This window comes from Mustela putorius, unplaced genomic scaffold (assembly GCF_011764305.1).
Source record: "Mustela putorius furo isolate JIRA1106 unplaced genomic scaffold, ASM1176430v1.1 tig00003836_pilon_pilon_pilon, whole genome shotgun sequence".
Taxonomy (NCBI): domain Eukaryota; kingdom Metazoa; phylum Chordata; class Mammalia; order Carnivora; family Mustelidae; genus Mustela; species Mustela putorius.
In genome coordinates, this window is record NW_025421989.1 from 11,260,726 (window position 1) to 11,278,251 (window position 17,526).

At 41.2% G+C, this 17,526-nt stretch overlaps 1 pseudogene; it reads right to left on the reverse strand.

Moving 5' to 3' along the window:
* LOC101693773 overlaps nucleotides 1-17,526 on the reverse strand; it is a 106,527-nt pseudogene that overhangs the window by 80,059 nt on the left and 8,942 nt on the right.

The following is a 17,526-nucleotide window of genomic DNA, read 5'->3' on the forward strand; positions in this document are numbered from 1 at the left end:
AAATAAAATGTTTAAAAAAAAAAAAGGAGAGTGATCATCTTGAAACTGGTTTAGAATAAACCCAGGGTTAAAACTTATGTTCAAAACTTATTAACTCAGTTTGTCTTTCTGAACTCAGGAAGTATCTTAATGCATTAATTCAGACTTAATATCTTCATGAATTAAATAGGATTGGATGAATGGGTAACAGAATAGGTGCTGTCCTAATGAATGGAATAACACAGGCATGGAATAATATCTGAGATTTATTAAAATTTATATTGTGTTTTCAATCAAGAAAAGTGTCTGATATGTATTGCTTGATTTTCCAAAGAACCCAGTCTGTTAGGTAAGGCAGATCTTCTGAAGAGTCCTGTTTTCCAGGTGAGAAAATGGAGGCCCAAAGAGGACAGTGACTTGTTCAAGGTTGGTAAGTGGTGAGAGCCAGAGCTCGGATGCATGTCTTCTGACTCTAAGTACCATGCTTTTTGTACTATGTCAACCATATCCTGAGATGAGAAATGGCTTATTTAATAGCTGCTCCTTTTTAAGAAAAAGGAAGGAAGGAAGGAGATAGAGGAGAAGAGAAGGGAAGAGAAGGGAAGGGAAGGAAAGAAAAAAGAAAAAGAAAAAACCAGGATGTTTTGAGATGTTCTAGGCATTCTGATTGGCCCAAATGCCATTCAAGTCTGTGCGGTGAATGGGCTGCTTAAGCAAGCAAGCATGAAGTGATTCTTATTCTGGGTTAGTATCTAGTACTCACATCAAAAGAGATGGTCTTTAAAAAAAAAAAAGGTGGTCCTAATGTTTAAATTTTATTGGGTAAAGTCCTGGGCAGTATTGAGATGGGTAATGGTAAAAGAGACACAAGCAAGAGTTACAGATAATCAAGTATAGAAATCATGTTATATTTGGAATTGCTAAAGGAACCCATCATGTTTTATGAGGAAAAGAGAAACCTTAGGGAAATTGATAACTGCCTTTAACTTTTTTTTTTTAAGATTTTATTTATTTATTTGACAGAGAGAGATCGCAAGTAGACAGAGAGGCAGGCAGAGAGAGAGAGAGAAGCAGGCTCCCTGCCGAGCAGAGAGCCCGATGCGGGACTCGATCCCAGGACCCTGAGATCATGACCTGAGCCAAAGGCAGCGGCTTAATCCACTGAGCCACCCAGGCGCCCTGCCTTTAACTTTTTGAAGGCTTTCCTAGTAGAAGAGGAATGAAAAAAATATAGTACTAGAGCCAAAGTGAGGAAGAGATACAGTGATGCCAGTTCCCAGCTAAGAATACAGAACTTCTAAAATATAGAGCTCTCAAAAAAAAAAAAAAGAAAAAAGAAAAGAAAAGTAAAAGAAAAAAAGGAATGGGTTGCCTCAGAGGAGTTCAAGCAGAAACTGGATGAACGGTTTCCTGCAACGCTTAAACGGAAATGCTTATTTTGGAAAAGGTGCTAAACTAGATGAGAGAAATAGAATCATTCTCTGCCAATCACTCTTCCTAACTCCAGTCTAATGGGGAAACAAGAATCCACTCAAATGGTTCTGGAGGCCCCTCCAGCAAAGAGTACTGAGGGGACAGAGATTCCCTCTAGATCTCATGAACATCATGCCCGTGTGGATGTGTGGAAAAGATTCACTGAAGATCTTGGAGAGGGATGTGTGCTCTGGTTTGGTCATCCAAACCTGGTCCTGGGGGGTCTCCAGAGGCTGAGGTCAGGTATGTGATGAAGAACGTCACACCAGAAGACAGAGGAGCAGATGGTATCATTCTTCGTGGGATCACCGGTGCTTGGATGGTACCCTCATAAGCAACTTGACAAGGGCCATGAATTGAGGCCAGGTATCCAGCTGGGAAACTGGGCGAAGGATCTGGCAAGCTGTCCAGCTGCAGTACTGTGAATCAGTATATTACTCAATATGAGATCTAGAACCCGGAAATGCAAGAGTAGAAAAAGTCAAAGCAACCTGGATACCCGAGGTCATCTGTTATGGGTGACGGAGGCATGTGCAGGCAGAAGGGAAGGCTGTGCTAAGTCTCGTAGACCACAGAGAGCCAACCCAATCCCCCCACCTCAGTCTCCCACCTTCTCTAGGAATTACACACATGACTGCAAGGCAACCTCCCTTGAAGTTTATTTTGTGCTTCCCACCCTTGTCCTCGTGTACCATCATCTTACCATGCCCTCCTGGAACTCTCCTTGCTCTGACATTCACATAATCCTTTCTGAGGATTCACTATACCAGAATATGGGCTCCAACAAGATCATGGTCATTCATATGTACGTGAAAGGGGGAGAGGCATGGGCCTAAGGATGTATAACTGTGGCCCAATCAGGACGACACACGTGAATTAGCTTAACTGTACAGCAACCAACCAGTAAGCAGTTATTATTCTGATCCCACACTTTTCCAGAGTTATCCTAAACTTAGTTGTATACCTGAACAGAGTGGACCACAGCGGTAAACATAAACGATGTGGTGTTGGTGGACACTGGAATAGAGAGAAAGTTCATGAACCATGGGGCCTAATTTTAGGAAGAAACTACTCCCTTCTTTCTGCAAATGTCAGAGCAAAGGGATACTGAGTTCAGGGAACAGACCTAGGGAAGTTTGCTGAAGGGACTACTTCTCTGAGTGTGGCCTATATTGCCACAAAATCTTTGGGACTATGATGGTGGGTAGTCCCACTTCTAATGTTGATGGTTTGCCATGCATCCAAGGAGACCAATTTGGTGGCTAAATTAAATCCTGCTTCCTGGGATTACTGCCATTTTCAAGAGAGGTCTTCCTTACTGTCCTACGACAGTTTAACATGGAGTAAAAATATTACAGTGTGGTGGATATTGTGGGGAATTCTCCAGAATCCATTCTCCTTCCCCCTGCCCCATCTGGAGCCAACCATGGAAATTCCATCCCTCTTGCCGGTCATAAGTTCAGATCTGGGCGGGCCTAAGCCAGTTTGGACCAAAGAGAGATGCTAGTTAGGAGAGCCTCGCTGACGGCAAAAAGCTCCCTCAGTTCTAGGAGAGACCCAGGAGGGGCCTCCCCTCACTTGATAGAGCCAAAGGAGGGTGGGTGGGAGGCAGATTGGCCACCCTTGGTCATCCAGCTCTTACCAGAGCATCCAGCAACCACAGGAACAGGCCTTTGGTTGAGGCCGACCCCACAGGCTCAAGAGGAAATGCTCTTTCTCTCTCATTTTTGCAAATTGCAGAGCCTCAGAGGGGAGAAATTGAAAGAACTCCCATCCCTAATGGCGCTATTGACTCCCTGAAGCTCAGTCTACTTCTGGACATCCTGTTGCGCGCGCTTACATTAACTCCCTAAGTCAATCTGATGTGAGCTTTATCACTGCCTGTAGCCAGAACCATCCTTAGTGATACAAATCATTGGCAAGGATCCTCTCTTTACGGCAGGCACGACAGGACGGTGCAATTAGCATGGATTTACTACTCTTCATTTCTCGAGTGATGCTATTTAAAAGCACACACTCTTATCCCAGGTGAAAGAAAACAATTTTTACCATCTATAATGAGGTTCAACAACTACAGCAGAGTAATTCTGAAAACAGATGTCACGATACTCCCATCTCTTGCGAAGCTTATTTTAGTATTTTTATTGGTGATTCTTCACAAGGTGCTGTAACTGATCAGACTGATTGCATCATGGATGACATTAACATGCTAATTTCATCTCAACTTTCAGACCATATTTATTGAATAGATTCCATGTGAAGGCTTCCATTGTTTTCCCTGGAAAAGTTCAAAACAGGACCCAGTCTTGGGTTTAATTATCTCTGCCTTTAACCATTTACAGTACCCCCGTGTCTCAACATGTCTGAAATTTGTGTCTCAGGGAGGAGGGGGATTTTAGAAGTTTCTTGGCAAGCCGGTAACTGATCAGATCTTCTAGGGTAGGCAATGAAAATCTGGGGCCATTATTCCTTTAAAACAAAAAGCTGGTGAATCACACTTTGAGGTTAATACATAAGCCACTGGTCAGGTATTAATGTTCCTAATTTTCCATATGTTACTTCTCTTCCCTTGCATGGCCCTTCCTTGTTTTTTCTGTTAATTCAAATCTTAGCTAGCCCCTGGACTTTGGGTTGTTTGTTTTTTAATTTACATTCAAGGTGGTTAACATCTAGTGTAGTACTGTTTTCAGGAGTAGAATTTAGTGATTACTCACTTACATATCACACCCAGTGCTCATTACATAAAGTGCCGTCCTTTAATGGCCATCATCTATTTAGCCCACCCACCCCAACCACTTCCCTCCAGCAATCCTCGATTTGTTTTACATCATGAAGACTCTCTTATGGTGGGGTGGCTGGGTGGCTCAGTCAGTTAAACCCCTGTCTTCGGCTCAGGTCATGATTGTAGGGTCCTGGGATCAAGCCCCAAATCAGGCTCCCTGCTCAGCAGGGAGTCTGCTTCTCTCTTTCCCTCTGCCCCTCCCCCTGCTCATTCTTTGTCTCTCAAATAAATAAATTAAATATTTTTTTAAAAGTCTCTTATGGTTTGCCTTTCTGTGTTTTTATCTTATTTTTCCTTCTTTCCCCCTATAATTCATGTGTTTTGTTTCTTAAATTCTATGTATGAGTGAAATCATATATTTGTCTTTCTCTGTCTGATTCATTTTGCTTAGCATAATATCCCCTGATTTTTAAGACTTAGTTCAAGTACAGTTCCTTCCTTAAATCTTTGTAACTGACTCGTGCCATAGACTGGAGGATAAGCTGGTGCCATATGGACAAAGCTGAACCCTTAAGTTCAGCAGATAATTTTAGCACTCAACATCTAAGAGCAATTGGACGATCACTATTGGGTAGCCCTAATTCTAGTTCTAGACCTAAGACGAGGTCCACCCTGGCTTCTGAGCCGTAGTGTTCTCATCTGTAAAATGGGGAAACTGAAAGTCCAAGCAGCCCTCATTTTTTTGTGCTTCACTTCATAGTGCTTTGCAGATACTGCATTTTTTTACAGATCGAAGGTTTGTGGCAACCCTGCATCAAGCCTGTCGGTGCCATTTCTCCAAAAGCATTTGCTCACTTCCTGCCTCTGTGCCATGTTTTGGTCATCCCTGCACTCTTTCAAAACCTTTTCAGGATTATTCTACTTGTCATGGGGATCTGTGATCGGTGATCTTTGATGTTACTACTGTAATTGTTCAGGGGCCCTATGAATCGCACCTATCTAAGATGACAAGCTTCATCAATACATGCTATGTGGGTTCTGACTCCAGATGGGGTGGAAGCAGCAACAGAACTAGAATCAGAACTGGAGCCTGAAGATGGAGCTAAATCACTGTACTCTCATGATCCACTTTAATAGATCATGAATCATGATGATGATTCGGATCATGAATGGGGAGCTGCTTCCGATGAAGGAGCAAAGAAGCCAGTTTCTTGAGATGAAATCTCCTCCTGGTGAAGATGGGACACAGGCCATTAAAATGCCAACAGAGGATCTAGAATATGACAGGAGCTTAGCTGACAAAGCAGCGGCAGGGTCTGAGAGGACCGACTCCAATTTTGAAAGAAATCCCAATTCTACTGTGGGTCAGATGCTATCAAACAATATCACATACCATTGAGAAATCTTTCATGAAACAAACAGTCAATCAGTGCAGCAAAGTTCACTGTCGTCTTATTTTAAGAATTTGCCATAGCCTCCCCAACCTTCGGTGACCAGCGCCCCGGTCAGTCAGCAGCTCTCAACACTGAGGCAAGACCCTCTACCAGCAAAAAGATTATGACTGGCTGAAAGCTCAGACGAGCGGTTAGCAGTTTTTAGCAATAAAGCATTTTTTAAAGATTGTATTTATTTGAGAGAGAGAGAGAGAGAAAGCGTGCGCACAAGCAGGGGAGAGGGGCAGAGGGAGAGAAACAGACTCTCCACTGAGCAAGAAGCCCAATGTGGGGCTCGATCCCCAGACCTCTGAGATCATGACCTGAGCCGAAGGCAGATGCTTAACCAAATGAGCCACTCAGGCACCCCACAACAAAGCATTTTTGAAATTAAGGTATGTACCTTGGAGGGTTTTTTTTGTTTGTTTTAAGATATAATGCCATTTCACGTTTAGTAGACTACACTATAGTATAAACACAACTTTCCTATGCACTGGGAAACCAAGAAATTCACTTGAGTCCATTTATGGTGAAAATTGCATTACCGTAGTAGTCTAGAGCCAAACCTGCGGTATCCCCAAGGTGTGCCTGTATTCTACTGCCCTGATGGACCCCAGTTTATTTATCTATTCACTTACTGGGGACATCTTGATTGCTTCCAAGTTTTGGCAACTGCAAGGAAAGCTATTATAAACATCCATACGCAAGGGTTTTGCATAGATAGAAGTTTTCAACTCTTTTGGGTAAAGACCAAGGAGTGCAACTACTGAATCAGATGATAAGAGTACGTTTAGTTTTGTAGAAAACCAAGAAACTGCCTTCCAAAGTGGCTATACCATTTTGCATTCCACCCACAATGAAGGGGAGCTCCTGATGCTTGATCCTCACCAGCAGTTGGTGCTGTCAGCATTCCGATTTTGGCTGTTCTAACAGGTGGGTAGTGGCATCTCATTGCCACCGTAATTTGCATTTTCCTTATGACGTAGGATGTGGAGCAGGTTTCAGCTGAAATGTGTTTCAGTGTGGAGAGAGCATAGGGGTAGTGGGAGAGACAGGTCTTGATAAAGGATCACAGACCAGAACTGAAGAATTGTACTTGCCCTGGGGGAGGTTGGCTTGCTCTGGAGGGGATGACAAGTCACTAAAGGGGTGAAGGCGGAGATGGGGATGCGAGTGACGTGAGCGGATTCGTTTCGTAGAATCATCATATGGTAGAAGACATGGAAGGGGGATTGGAATTAAATGAATGGATCCCAGAGCTCTTGGGGAGAGGAAAAGAAAGGCCTTAGATCGATGCCCTTTCTGCCAGCAAGCTCTCCCTGATGGCCATTGCGTGCAGGACATCAGACTCCTTCTGTTATGCTTCCCAGAATCCCATGTGTGCTTCTGCTATCACTCCTCCTGCATCCAGTATTAGCCACAGGTGGGGAGGCTGGGCCTCCTCCAGCGAGAGGAGGATGACTCCACGTTAGCCCCTTCCAGAGTTCTTGGCACCTGGGGGTTTCAGTCTTTTTGAAAGAATAGATTACTTGTACGCTCCATTTTCATCTTTAGCTGTTTGTGATAACTTGGTGACACATACATTTCTCTCATTAATTTCTCTGGGCTAATCGTCCCATCAGTATCTCAGGCCTAGACAAATTCTCCAAAGACGTGCTATGAGTCATCCCTTCCCGATTCCAAATTACTTGACGCTTGGGGACTTCAGCTATTTCTCTAAGGAGCCTCGTTCTGCATTTCCCATTCCAGTAATTCTTTAAATGAAACTCATTTCTAAAACCATCTTCTCAATTTCCTTTATCACTTGTTTGTAGTCACCAGTTTTATTTGGCCCTTCTTACGTGCTCTTAAACACAATCACATGACCTCAGTCAGCAGCCCTTCAGCCTAGTAATCCACAGCATTTCTCAATTCCTATTCTAATATCTAAAGGTAAATAGAAAAAGCAAACTTGACTTTAATGAACATTTCATTCAATGAATATTTCTTTTTTTAAGCTCTGTCACAGGTACAAAATACATTGAATCATGAGACCTTGGCAAACTCTTTAAAAAGTAGATCTTGGGGCACCTGGGTGGCTCAATCGGTTAGACATCTGCCTTCAGCTCAGGTCATGATCCCAGGGTCCTGGGATCGAGCCCCATATGAGGCTCCCGGCTCAGCGGGGAGCCTGCTTCTCCTTTCTTCCCCACTTGTGCTTCTGTCACTATCTCTGTCTCTCTCAAATAAATATTCAAAAAAAGTAGATCTTGAGGGTCTCTCTCTCTCTCTCTCACACACACACACACACATTTTTAAAATTCTCTCTCCCTTATCAGTGGCCAGCAACACATTTTCCAAAACTGCGACCAGCACCTCTGATATTTGACCTCCATGCTCACTCATACAGCTTCAGCCCGATGGAAACCACAGAACAAGATATTAAGAAGTTGTTTTTTTTTTTTTTTCAAAAACAGATAGTATCTAACCCAGTAGTTTTCAGCCTGGGGTGATTTGGCACCACCGGGATCATTTGTAATGCCCGAAGACATCTGTATTTGTCACTCCTGGCATGTGGGGAGATTGCTACTGACATCTAGTGGGTGGAGGCTGGAGATGGTATTGAACATCCAAGGACCCGCAGTACAAAGAATTATCTAGCCCCAAATGTCAACAGGGTGAAATTTGAGAAACTCTTAAAACCTCTGTCAACATTTAATACAATTTACGCTTGCACAATTCCACTTCCTAAAATTGAGCTTTCCTAACAATTTTGTAACATTTCAGCCTGCAGACGACTTTGGTGCCACCAAACTTCCCTTTGTAAGTCATTCATTCTGGAAATAAAAACATGGCTACAACAGGTTATAAAGATAAACCAGGCCCCAAAACTTAAATAGCCAGTAAAATCAGCAATCCACAAGCATGTTTTGGGAATGTTTCTCAATTTTTTTGTTTTAAAAAACAAATAAGCCAACTTTAAAAAGCAAGCCAAATTTCTTCTTGTAATTTTATTTCCTGTTCTCAGTACTTCAAGTTTCTGAGACTTCATGTCATCTGATCTCACTCTTGTCTTAATTGTGTGTTCTTATGAAAGCCTATGTGATATCAGCCCTCTTGAGTTTCTAAATGAGAGCATCTAATGTTCTAACATATGACATAGCCTCAAAGTGTACCTTCAGATGATACCCAAATCTGAGTAATTAGAGAGAGGCTATGCTGGAAAGGGTTGTGCTTTTTAGTTTTCATATAGAAAAATTCCATTTGCTCTTATCAACCTCATTTCCACAATGAGTCACCACTCTAAGAAAATGGCAGCCCTTCATTAGCCACAGCCATAACCTTCTAAGCCCAGCCTAATGGCCCTCCTTTGCTTGGCCAAGTGCCACCAAGGACTGTTGGCTCACCCCAAAATCAATCCTCTTGGTCGCTCTCTAATTTTCATCTAGTAAATTTAGAATATTATGAAGAACCCTTCTAACCCCTCTCTGGGATAATGTCCAGAAGCCACTTTGCCTAAACAAAGTCATTGATTTTAATAGAACAAATGAGAGAACCAATCTTAATTGCATGGCATCCTGACAAAGACAGGAAAATGCTAGGACTCATTTGTCCCAAATTCAATCTCTAATTATAATAACAACTCTGCGACCAAAGCAATCTTTCATGAAAGTAAATTAGATCGTATCATTTCCAGGCTAAACCTTTTCCATAGCTTTCCATTATTGTTAGGAGAAATCCCCAAATCTGTCACACAGCTTGTGGAAGATGAGTGTTTTCTAGGCCCTGCCTTTACCGTCAGTCTCAATGCACTCCCTCTCCATCGAATTCTGCGCTCTCCTATTCTGGATCTCTTACTCTTCCTTCTTCCTGGAAAGCTCATGCTTCCCATGCCTGCCCCCTTCCTTTGCCTAGCTGATCCCTTCTCATTTTCAGATCATGGTTTTAATTTGTTTCCCCAAAGAAGTCTTTTCTTCTTGCATTATATCTGCTGAAAATTCCATTGGCCAACACGAATCATATGCCAAGTCCAAAGTCAAAAGGGGTGGATATATACTATGATAAGGCCAAGGCAAAGAGTAAGGATGTGGGGAAGAGGAAGGAACTGGGGCCATTTCTGCAATCACCACATTCCTCTCCCAGGTGCATACAAGTCATGATCAGGCCCCAACTTGCGATGATTACCATGTACTGGCCCTCATCTACAAACAGTCAACTCATTTATACAATTGAATAGTTGTCTGGTTCAGGTTCCTTGTCTATACTTGTCCTCTACCAGAAGCCCTATTACACCTTACTGAAATCTGGTTAAATGTCCTCTTTTCTCCAAATACCTCAACAGTGCATTCTTTCTTTGAAATTCAATCTACTGAAGTAATTAAATACAGGAGATAAGGGGCAGCTCCTAAACATGGAGGCAGCCATGTGCCCACGAAAAACAGCCCAACTGATGATAAGCAAAGCTGACCAAAAAAAAAAAAAAATGTGCCCACGAAAAGCAGCTCAACTGATGATAAGCAAAGCTGACCAAAAAAAAAAAAAAAAAAAAAAAAAAAAAGATCTATGCTCAGACAAGGCCAGTCCACAACCACAGAAATGATTGAACATTCCTCTCTTATGATCAGCGTGAGTGACTGCTGCTTCTTTACCACTGACCACTCAAGCCTTGCTTTAATCCTCCTGTCTCCTAAATAAACATCATTTTAAAATACCCAGTCACCAAATTGTCACGGCTCTTTAGTAACAGGCAAGCCAGAAGAGCCCCTGATTTCTTAAATCCTCCTTAGAGGATTTAGCACAAGCGTAAGCCCTCTAAGGAGGCCTTTCCCAGATTCCTCTTACTGAGATGGCCACGGCTCTTCCAAGGAATGGTATTTCTTGTGGCAACAAGCTCCATGCACCTAACACTGTTTGAGTATGACTGTGTTTTTAGGCCTTTCATTCAGCGGGCCTTCAGTGAACTCCTTCCATTCAAAGGGCTAAGCGCTCTGATGTAGGTCTGGTTTGAAACACTGAATTTCAAGCACTGCTTAACAGCACAAAGGATCCTTGAATAATATCACCAGGTGAATTTAGGATTGGCCCAGGCTAGGCAACGTGCTGAGACTAGACAGGTGTAGGAAGCAGTCACCGATAAAGCACAATATCCCTTTTCTAGAAGTTCTGAATAGAATAGTCAGTAACATATTCTCCCATCAATGCCTAGACTCCAACAAGACAAAGTAAGGTTCCATAGATAAAATGGATTTCCCCCCACATATTAGCTTCTTATAAGACTCAACCTTGTGCATAGTAAGCAAAATTCGTTCTTACAGGGACCAGAGACTCATTCTTCAGAGTTAGTGTGGCCCAGATTCCTGGCTCATTTACCTTCACATTTTTTCCAATAAGTATTTTATACTTTCTTTATATGGTATTGCTTTCATTTGCAGTCACTGAAGAGTGGAAATGAGCAGCAAATTCTTACTTCTACCAATTTTCCAGATGCCATCAAAATTGTACACTATCATATTATTAGAAGACACATGCACATTGTGGCAGAAATATCATTAATCAGAGTATTATCAGTAATTGGTGTACTTTCTCAAAATAAATTATTTGGGAAAAAACAGATGTGTATTCAGTATCAGCCTGAATGCTTTATGAGATGAGAACTGCTAAATCCTATTGAAATATTTCCCCAGGTAGTCGACCAAAATAGCTCGAGAAGCAACAACCTACGTTTTCAGTATATGCTAAATTCTCCAATTACACAAATGAAGATGACTGCGGGTTGTTGTTTTTTTTTTCATTTGTTTGTTTTTTTTGTCTTTTTGGAGAGAGGGCACACAAGTTGCGAGGGGCAGAGGGAGAAGGAGAGAGAATCTTAAGCAGGCTCCAAGCTAAGGATGGAGCCCCATATGACCTGAGCCAAAATCGAATCAGATGCTTAACCACCTGAGCCACCAGGTGCTCTGAAGATAACTGTGTTTTACTTAAAAAGGGAATTGGATAGGCGAGTAACTTTCAAACACCAATAAAGAGTTTATGAATGTTACCATAGAGGTCAGTTTTCTCACCTGGCTTTTCCTTCTTCCATTTTTAATTAAAAAGGGAAATGATGCTAATGAGGGAGACATTAGGGCGGCACACAAGTTCACCTCTCTCTGGGCATAGGGTCTGCTTGTATTCCCCTACCGTCTTGGACTTGGGGTGGCCATGAGACTCGCTTTGACCAGTGAGATTCATAAAGGGATGTGTGTTCATTCCTTCTAGGAGGAAAGCTTGAAATGGTCTCCGGGAGACCCCGTGCCATCTCCTTCCTCTTACTATGGAGACCAGTGGAGCTGCAGGTGTAGGCTTCATCAGCCCGGGTCCTAGGATGACCAGACATGGAGAGGAGCCCACCAAACAAAGCATTTGTTATGTCACAGATTTTTTTTTAAGGGCAGTGTGTCATCCCAGCATAACCTAAACCATAACAGAGGTAGACATTTTTATTGTTAAAAAAATTAAAGTTTTTTTTCAAACAATATAAAGGTATATCGAGCTTCTCTCTCCAACACATTAGCCACTAGTCATACATGACTATTCAAGTTTTAAACATTAGTAAAAGGAAAGATTCATTTCCCCCATCACATTAGCCACATTTCGAGGGCTCCAGAGCTACATGTCACTAGGGGCTCCCGGGATAGCACAGACAATGGAACACTTCCCTCATACAGAAAGTTTTGTGTTCTGTGGAGGGGCTGAACAGCAAAGGACCCAAACCACTGCCCGTACCCCTTCCCCAGTCCTGCCCTAAGAAGCTACCACTCCTAAAAAACTATTAAATGTCATTCTAGTCCTTCTTCTACCTTAAATCACTTCTCCTATGGTTTTACACTATAAATATAAAATCATGCACATATGTACATAAACATATTACTTGGTGACATGCCTTTTTTTCTTTTAACAAAGATTTTATTTATTTATTTATTTATTTATTTATTTATCAGAGAGAGAGAGAGAGAGAAAGAAAGATAGAGGGAGAATCAGGCTCTCCACTGAGCAAGCACTCAATCCCAGGACCCTGGGATCAGGATACGAGCCAAAGACAAATGCCTAACTGACTGAGCCACCCAAGTGTCCCAGTGACCTGTCTTTTTAATTCAACTAATGGGATGTCCTAGAGATATTTTTTTTTTTTCCTGATGAACACTTAGATGGTTTCTAGAAATAACCACTTCTTAGATTCTCAGCATATTGATAAAGATCCTGGACATAGCTCTTTGTCCAGCTATTTTTGTCTACTCTGATAAAATACATCATATGTATTGCGATTTCTTTTTCCATTTAAATAATAATAAAGTTTGGAGTTTATTTTAGTCATTTATATTCTTCTAAATCTTTTCTAATAATTTCAATATTTTGATTTTACATTTAGCTCTTGAATCCAACTGAAATTTAGTTGTAGGAAATGAAAAATTTAACTAATGATATAAAGACTACAATGTTGGGGCTCCTGGGTGGTTCAGTCATTAAGCATCTGACTTTCGCTCAAGTCATGATCCCAGGGTCCTGGGATTGAACCCCACTTCCGGATCCCTGTTCTGCGGGAGCCCTGCTTCTCCCTCTCCCACTCCCCCACTTGTGTCTCTCTCGCTGTGTCTCTCACTATGTCTCTGTCAAATAAATAAAAATCTTTAAAAAAATAAATAAATAAAAACTCTCTTGCTTCCTTTTATTACATTTTCACTTCTATATGAATTTCAGGATAGGATTGTCAACTTCCTTTTATAATTCCTTGTTGGGATTTCTTTTTTTTTTTTTTAAAGATTTTATTTATTTATTTGACAGAGATCACAAGTAGGCAGAGAGGCAGGCAGAGAGAGAGAGAGAGAGAGGGAAGCAGGCTTCCCGCGGAGCAGAGAGCCCGATGCGGGGCTCGATCCCAGGACCCTGAGATCATGACCCGAGCCGAAGGCAGCAGCCCAAACCACTGAGCCACCCAGGCGCCCCAGCTTGTTGGGATTTCGAGTTGGCAAGCACTGACCTTCTAGATGAATTTGTCAAAAGCTTACATTTCTACAACATTAAGTTTTGTCATTCAGAAATATGACACAACTACATTTTTCAGGAATTATTTTACATCCTTCAGTAAATAGTTCATTTTTAATTTCTTCAACTAAGGCTTACAAATTGTATTAGGCTTAGCTCTGGTTTTTCTTATTCTTTTAACATACTTGCTATGGTTGTTCATACTGTGAATGTAATGTTTTTAAAATTCCACTTTCAAATAGGTTATTGCTAGTATAAGAAGGTATTGATGTTCATGCTTTTATTTTCTATTTCCTTAATTATAGGAATGTTATTCATAGTTTTAATCATTTTTCAGAGAAATCTTTTAGATCTCCAAAGCAGATAATCAGTACTATCTTCAAGCAAAGACACTTTTCTCTCTTCTTTCCAATATTTCCGCCTCTTGTATCTTTTTCCTGTCTTCCTGCTTTGGCAGTACAGGGGTGAAAATGGACATTTTGTATCCTACCTGGATTTAATAAAAATGCCTCTTACATTTCTCTATTAAGCACAGGAGAAATCAGTCTTAAATTTAATTATCAAGTATTTTTTTTTAGCATGCATTAGATGATTACTGAGTTGGACTCCTTTAATCTGTTGCGGTCATAAATAACCTATAATGACCAAATTCTAAACCATCCTTGCAGTCCTTGCGAGGATAAATGCTACTTAACCATTATGTAACATTGGCTTAATACATTGCCAGATTTAAAATGCTGAATTTACTTAGGATTTTGCATACAAGTTCAAAGGCAAGGTTGGCCAAATGCTGGGGTGGGGGGAGGAGGGTAGTTTTCTGATTTTTCTGTTAGTGTGATAGTAGCACCAAAAAGTGAGTTTGGTGGAGCCTGGATGGCTCAGTGGGTTAAAGACTCTGCCTTCGGCTCAGGTCATGATCTCAGGGTCCTGGGATCAAGGCCCACATCGGGCTCTCTGCTCAGCAGGGAGCCTGCTTCCCCACTCCTCTCTCTGCCTGCCTCTCTGCCTACTTGTCATTTCTGTCTGTCAAATAAATAAATAAAATCTTTTTTTTTTTTAAAGTGAGTTTGGGAGCTTATCAGATTGTTAACACTCTGCAATAGTTTACAAAGCATGAAATCTATGTGAGATCTTGTGAGGTTTTGGAGCAATTACTAAAAAAAAAATGGCACCTGAGGTCTTTATTTTTATTTTATGTCTTTATTTTTCTTGACATTACACTTGTTAAAGAATAGACTATTTGGGAGATCTTTTAAAAGAATCAGATTTGTATTATATTGATTAGCTACAATTTTTAGAAAAATACCATTAACATCTGCTTTGCCTTTATATTTATTTATTTTTAAAAGTTTTTTTTCTGTTGTTCTTTTATTAGATTTTAGATTTCACTGTTAATTTCATTTTCTCTGCTTCTATAGGAAATGTATTTATAACTGTCTATTTTTCTTCAAGCACTTTTTTTGGCTGTACTCCATGTGGGTTTTTTAAAATCATTAAATGATACATTTTATTCAAAAACAGAATACAAAATCTTTATTTCTATGATTTCAAAATCAAGTTGATTGTAGTACAGATTGCTGTGGGCTTTGTCCCCTCCTATTTTCTTCTTTGAGCTCATTTTTATATTTTGTACTCATGATTACAATATCCAGTTTAGGGACCTGGGTGGCTCAGTTGGTTGAGCGACTGACTGTCTTGGGCTCAGGTCATGATCCCGGAGTCCCGGAATCGAGTCCCGCATCGGGCCCCCAGCTCCTTGGGGAGTCGGCTTCTCCCTCTGACCTTCTCCTCTCTCATGCTTTCTCTCACTCATTCTCTCTCAAATAAATAAATAAAATCTTTTTTTTTTTAAATCCAGTTTAAAAAAAAATTAAAAGGCTCTGCAGATCTTCCACATCTGACCATCCTGCAGAGGTGAACTGTTAGTCTGGTCCAGGCATCCTCTCTATCTTTGACGTCCCCCTGACTCCAGTCTCACTTATAGTACTTGCCCAAGGCCATAATCTCAGAGCGAGGCAAGTTGCATCCACAAACTCTCTCCATAGACAAGCTTCTCCACCAATGATGAGTTTTTTCTGTTCTTGAGAACCATCAAAATCAAGAGGGCCCACATTATAGGAATTTCTCTAGTCTTGTCCATAACTAACCAAATCTAAGTACCAAGGAGCAGAAAGGACCACAAGGAATTGTGATTTTGCCCTATTCCTCACCATACATTTGCTCTTTCCATACTTGAGCTGAAGTCCTTGGCTGAAGCTTTCCACAATCATCAAAAAACCTCTTGCCTGGGGGTGGGATTATGGACATTGGGGAGGGTATGTGCTTTGGTGAGTGCTGTGAAGTGTATAAACCTGGTGATTCACAGACCTGTACCCCTGGGGATAAAAATATATGTTATAAAAATAAAAAATTAATTAAAACACACACACAAAAAAACAAAAACAAAAAAAAAACCTCTTGCCAGACTAGGGATCCCTGTTTATGGTTGAAACAAGACCCACAAGCTTTTGAATGTAGAAAGAGTTTAGTCTTCTATAATCTTCACCAAAGCCTTTCTGCTTCATGAAATAATTGGATTTCTGGATTGGACTCCCCACATTTAAATTCCACCTCACCTCCTCCCAAGCAAATGAAGTATTTGGAAATACTGTACTAATTTCTTTGAAAAATTTAGATAGGAAGCTGTTACATTGAATTCAGAATAGGCTTCATAGCTCTAAACATCCCAGACAGGTTAGGTCCACTGTAACGTGGAGTCACAAGGTCTTTTGAACTTCTCCTGAAGACTGTGTATATCCAGGGTTGTCAAATTCTGGTATGACTCAGGTCCCTTATAGTGGGGCATATGAGATCACCATATGGACATCATTTGGTGTAGAAACATGAGACAAAGAATAGCTCCCTTTGTTGCCTGACTTGGGAAAAGCGATGCTCTGTAAAGGGGAAGACTGGTCATCAGCCAGGGCAGAACATTAAACTTATTAAAAGCCATGGCATCCTCGTAATACTCCCCACACTCTGGTGGCTTTGAGTAAAGCCACAGGTCCTTTCAAAGTATAGAATTCATTTGCAGAGATGTTGGGGGAAACATCACATTCTGAATCAAGGACAATCTAGACTAGAAGTTGCTGTAACTTGACTGCAGTATTAAGTTTAGGAGGGCCATGGTGCCTTGTAGAGACCAAAAATATAGTCATGATACCGGTGAAATGCTGCTTTTAAGGTTTTAAGTCCAGTTAGTTAACAGTGTTGTATTAGTTTCGGGTGTACAAGATAGTGATTCCGCACTTCCATACATCACCTGGTGCTCGTCACAACAAACACACTCCTTAAATTCCTTCTTGCAAGAGGGAGCAAGCAGGACAGTGGTGGGCGAGGGGCTGTGGCTGATGTGGAAGTTTTAGGAGGAGAGGTGCAGAAGGCCTGGAGACATCTGCACCAGGAGTGGTATAGGCCACAGGGCCTGGCCTCAGGGAAGAGACGGGGGCTCAGGGCCAGCACCATGGGCAGTGCCAGCAACATGGGCAACCCCAGCCTGCCATGTTTTTTTGTAGGACTGTCATTGACTTTGATTAACCTCATAATTTACATTCATGTCCTCTTCATTGCAGAAGTAATTTGGGGTATTTGGACTTTTATTTTGTCACTAATTTCTAATTTTATGGCGTGGGGATCAGAAAACACGGCCTGTGATTCCTGCTCTGGAGAATTTGTTGTCATTCATGTTTGGAAAGAATTTTATCGTCAGTCTGTTGGTTATGAAAGTATATCAAGTTAAACTCCATCAATGTGCAATGAAAAGCTCTACATACCAATGCTTTTGAGTTGTGGATATTGGTTTCTGGGAAGTTGTGTTAAATTCTACCAATATATTTGACAAGTTGTCTCTTCTTCTGTATTTCTATTTGTTTTCTTTTACCT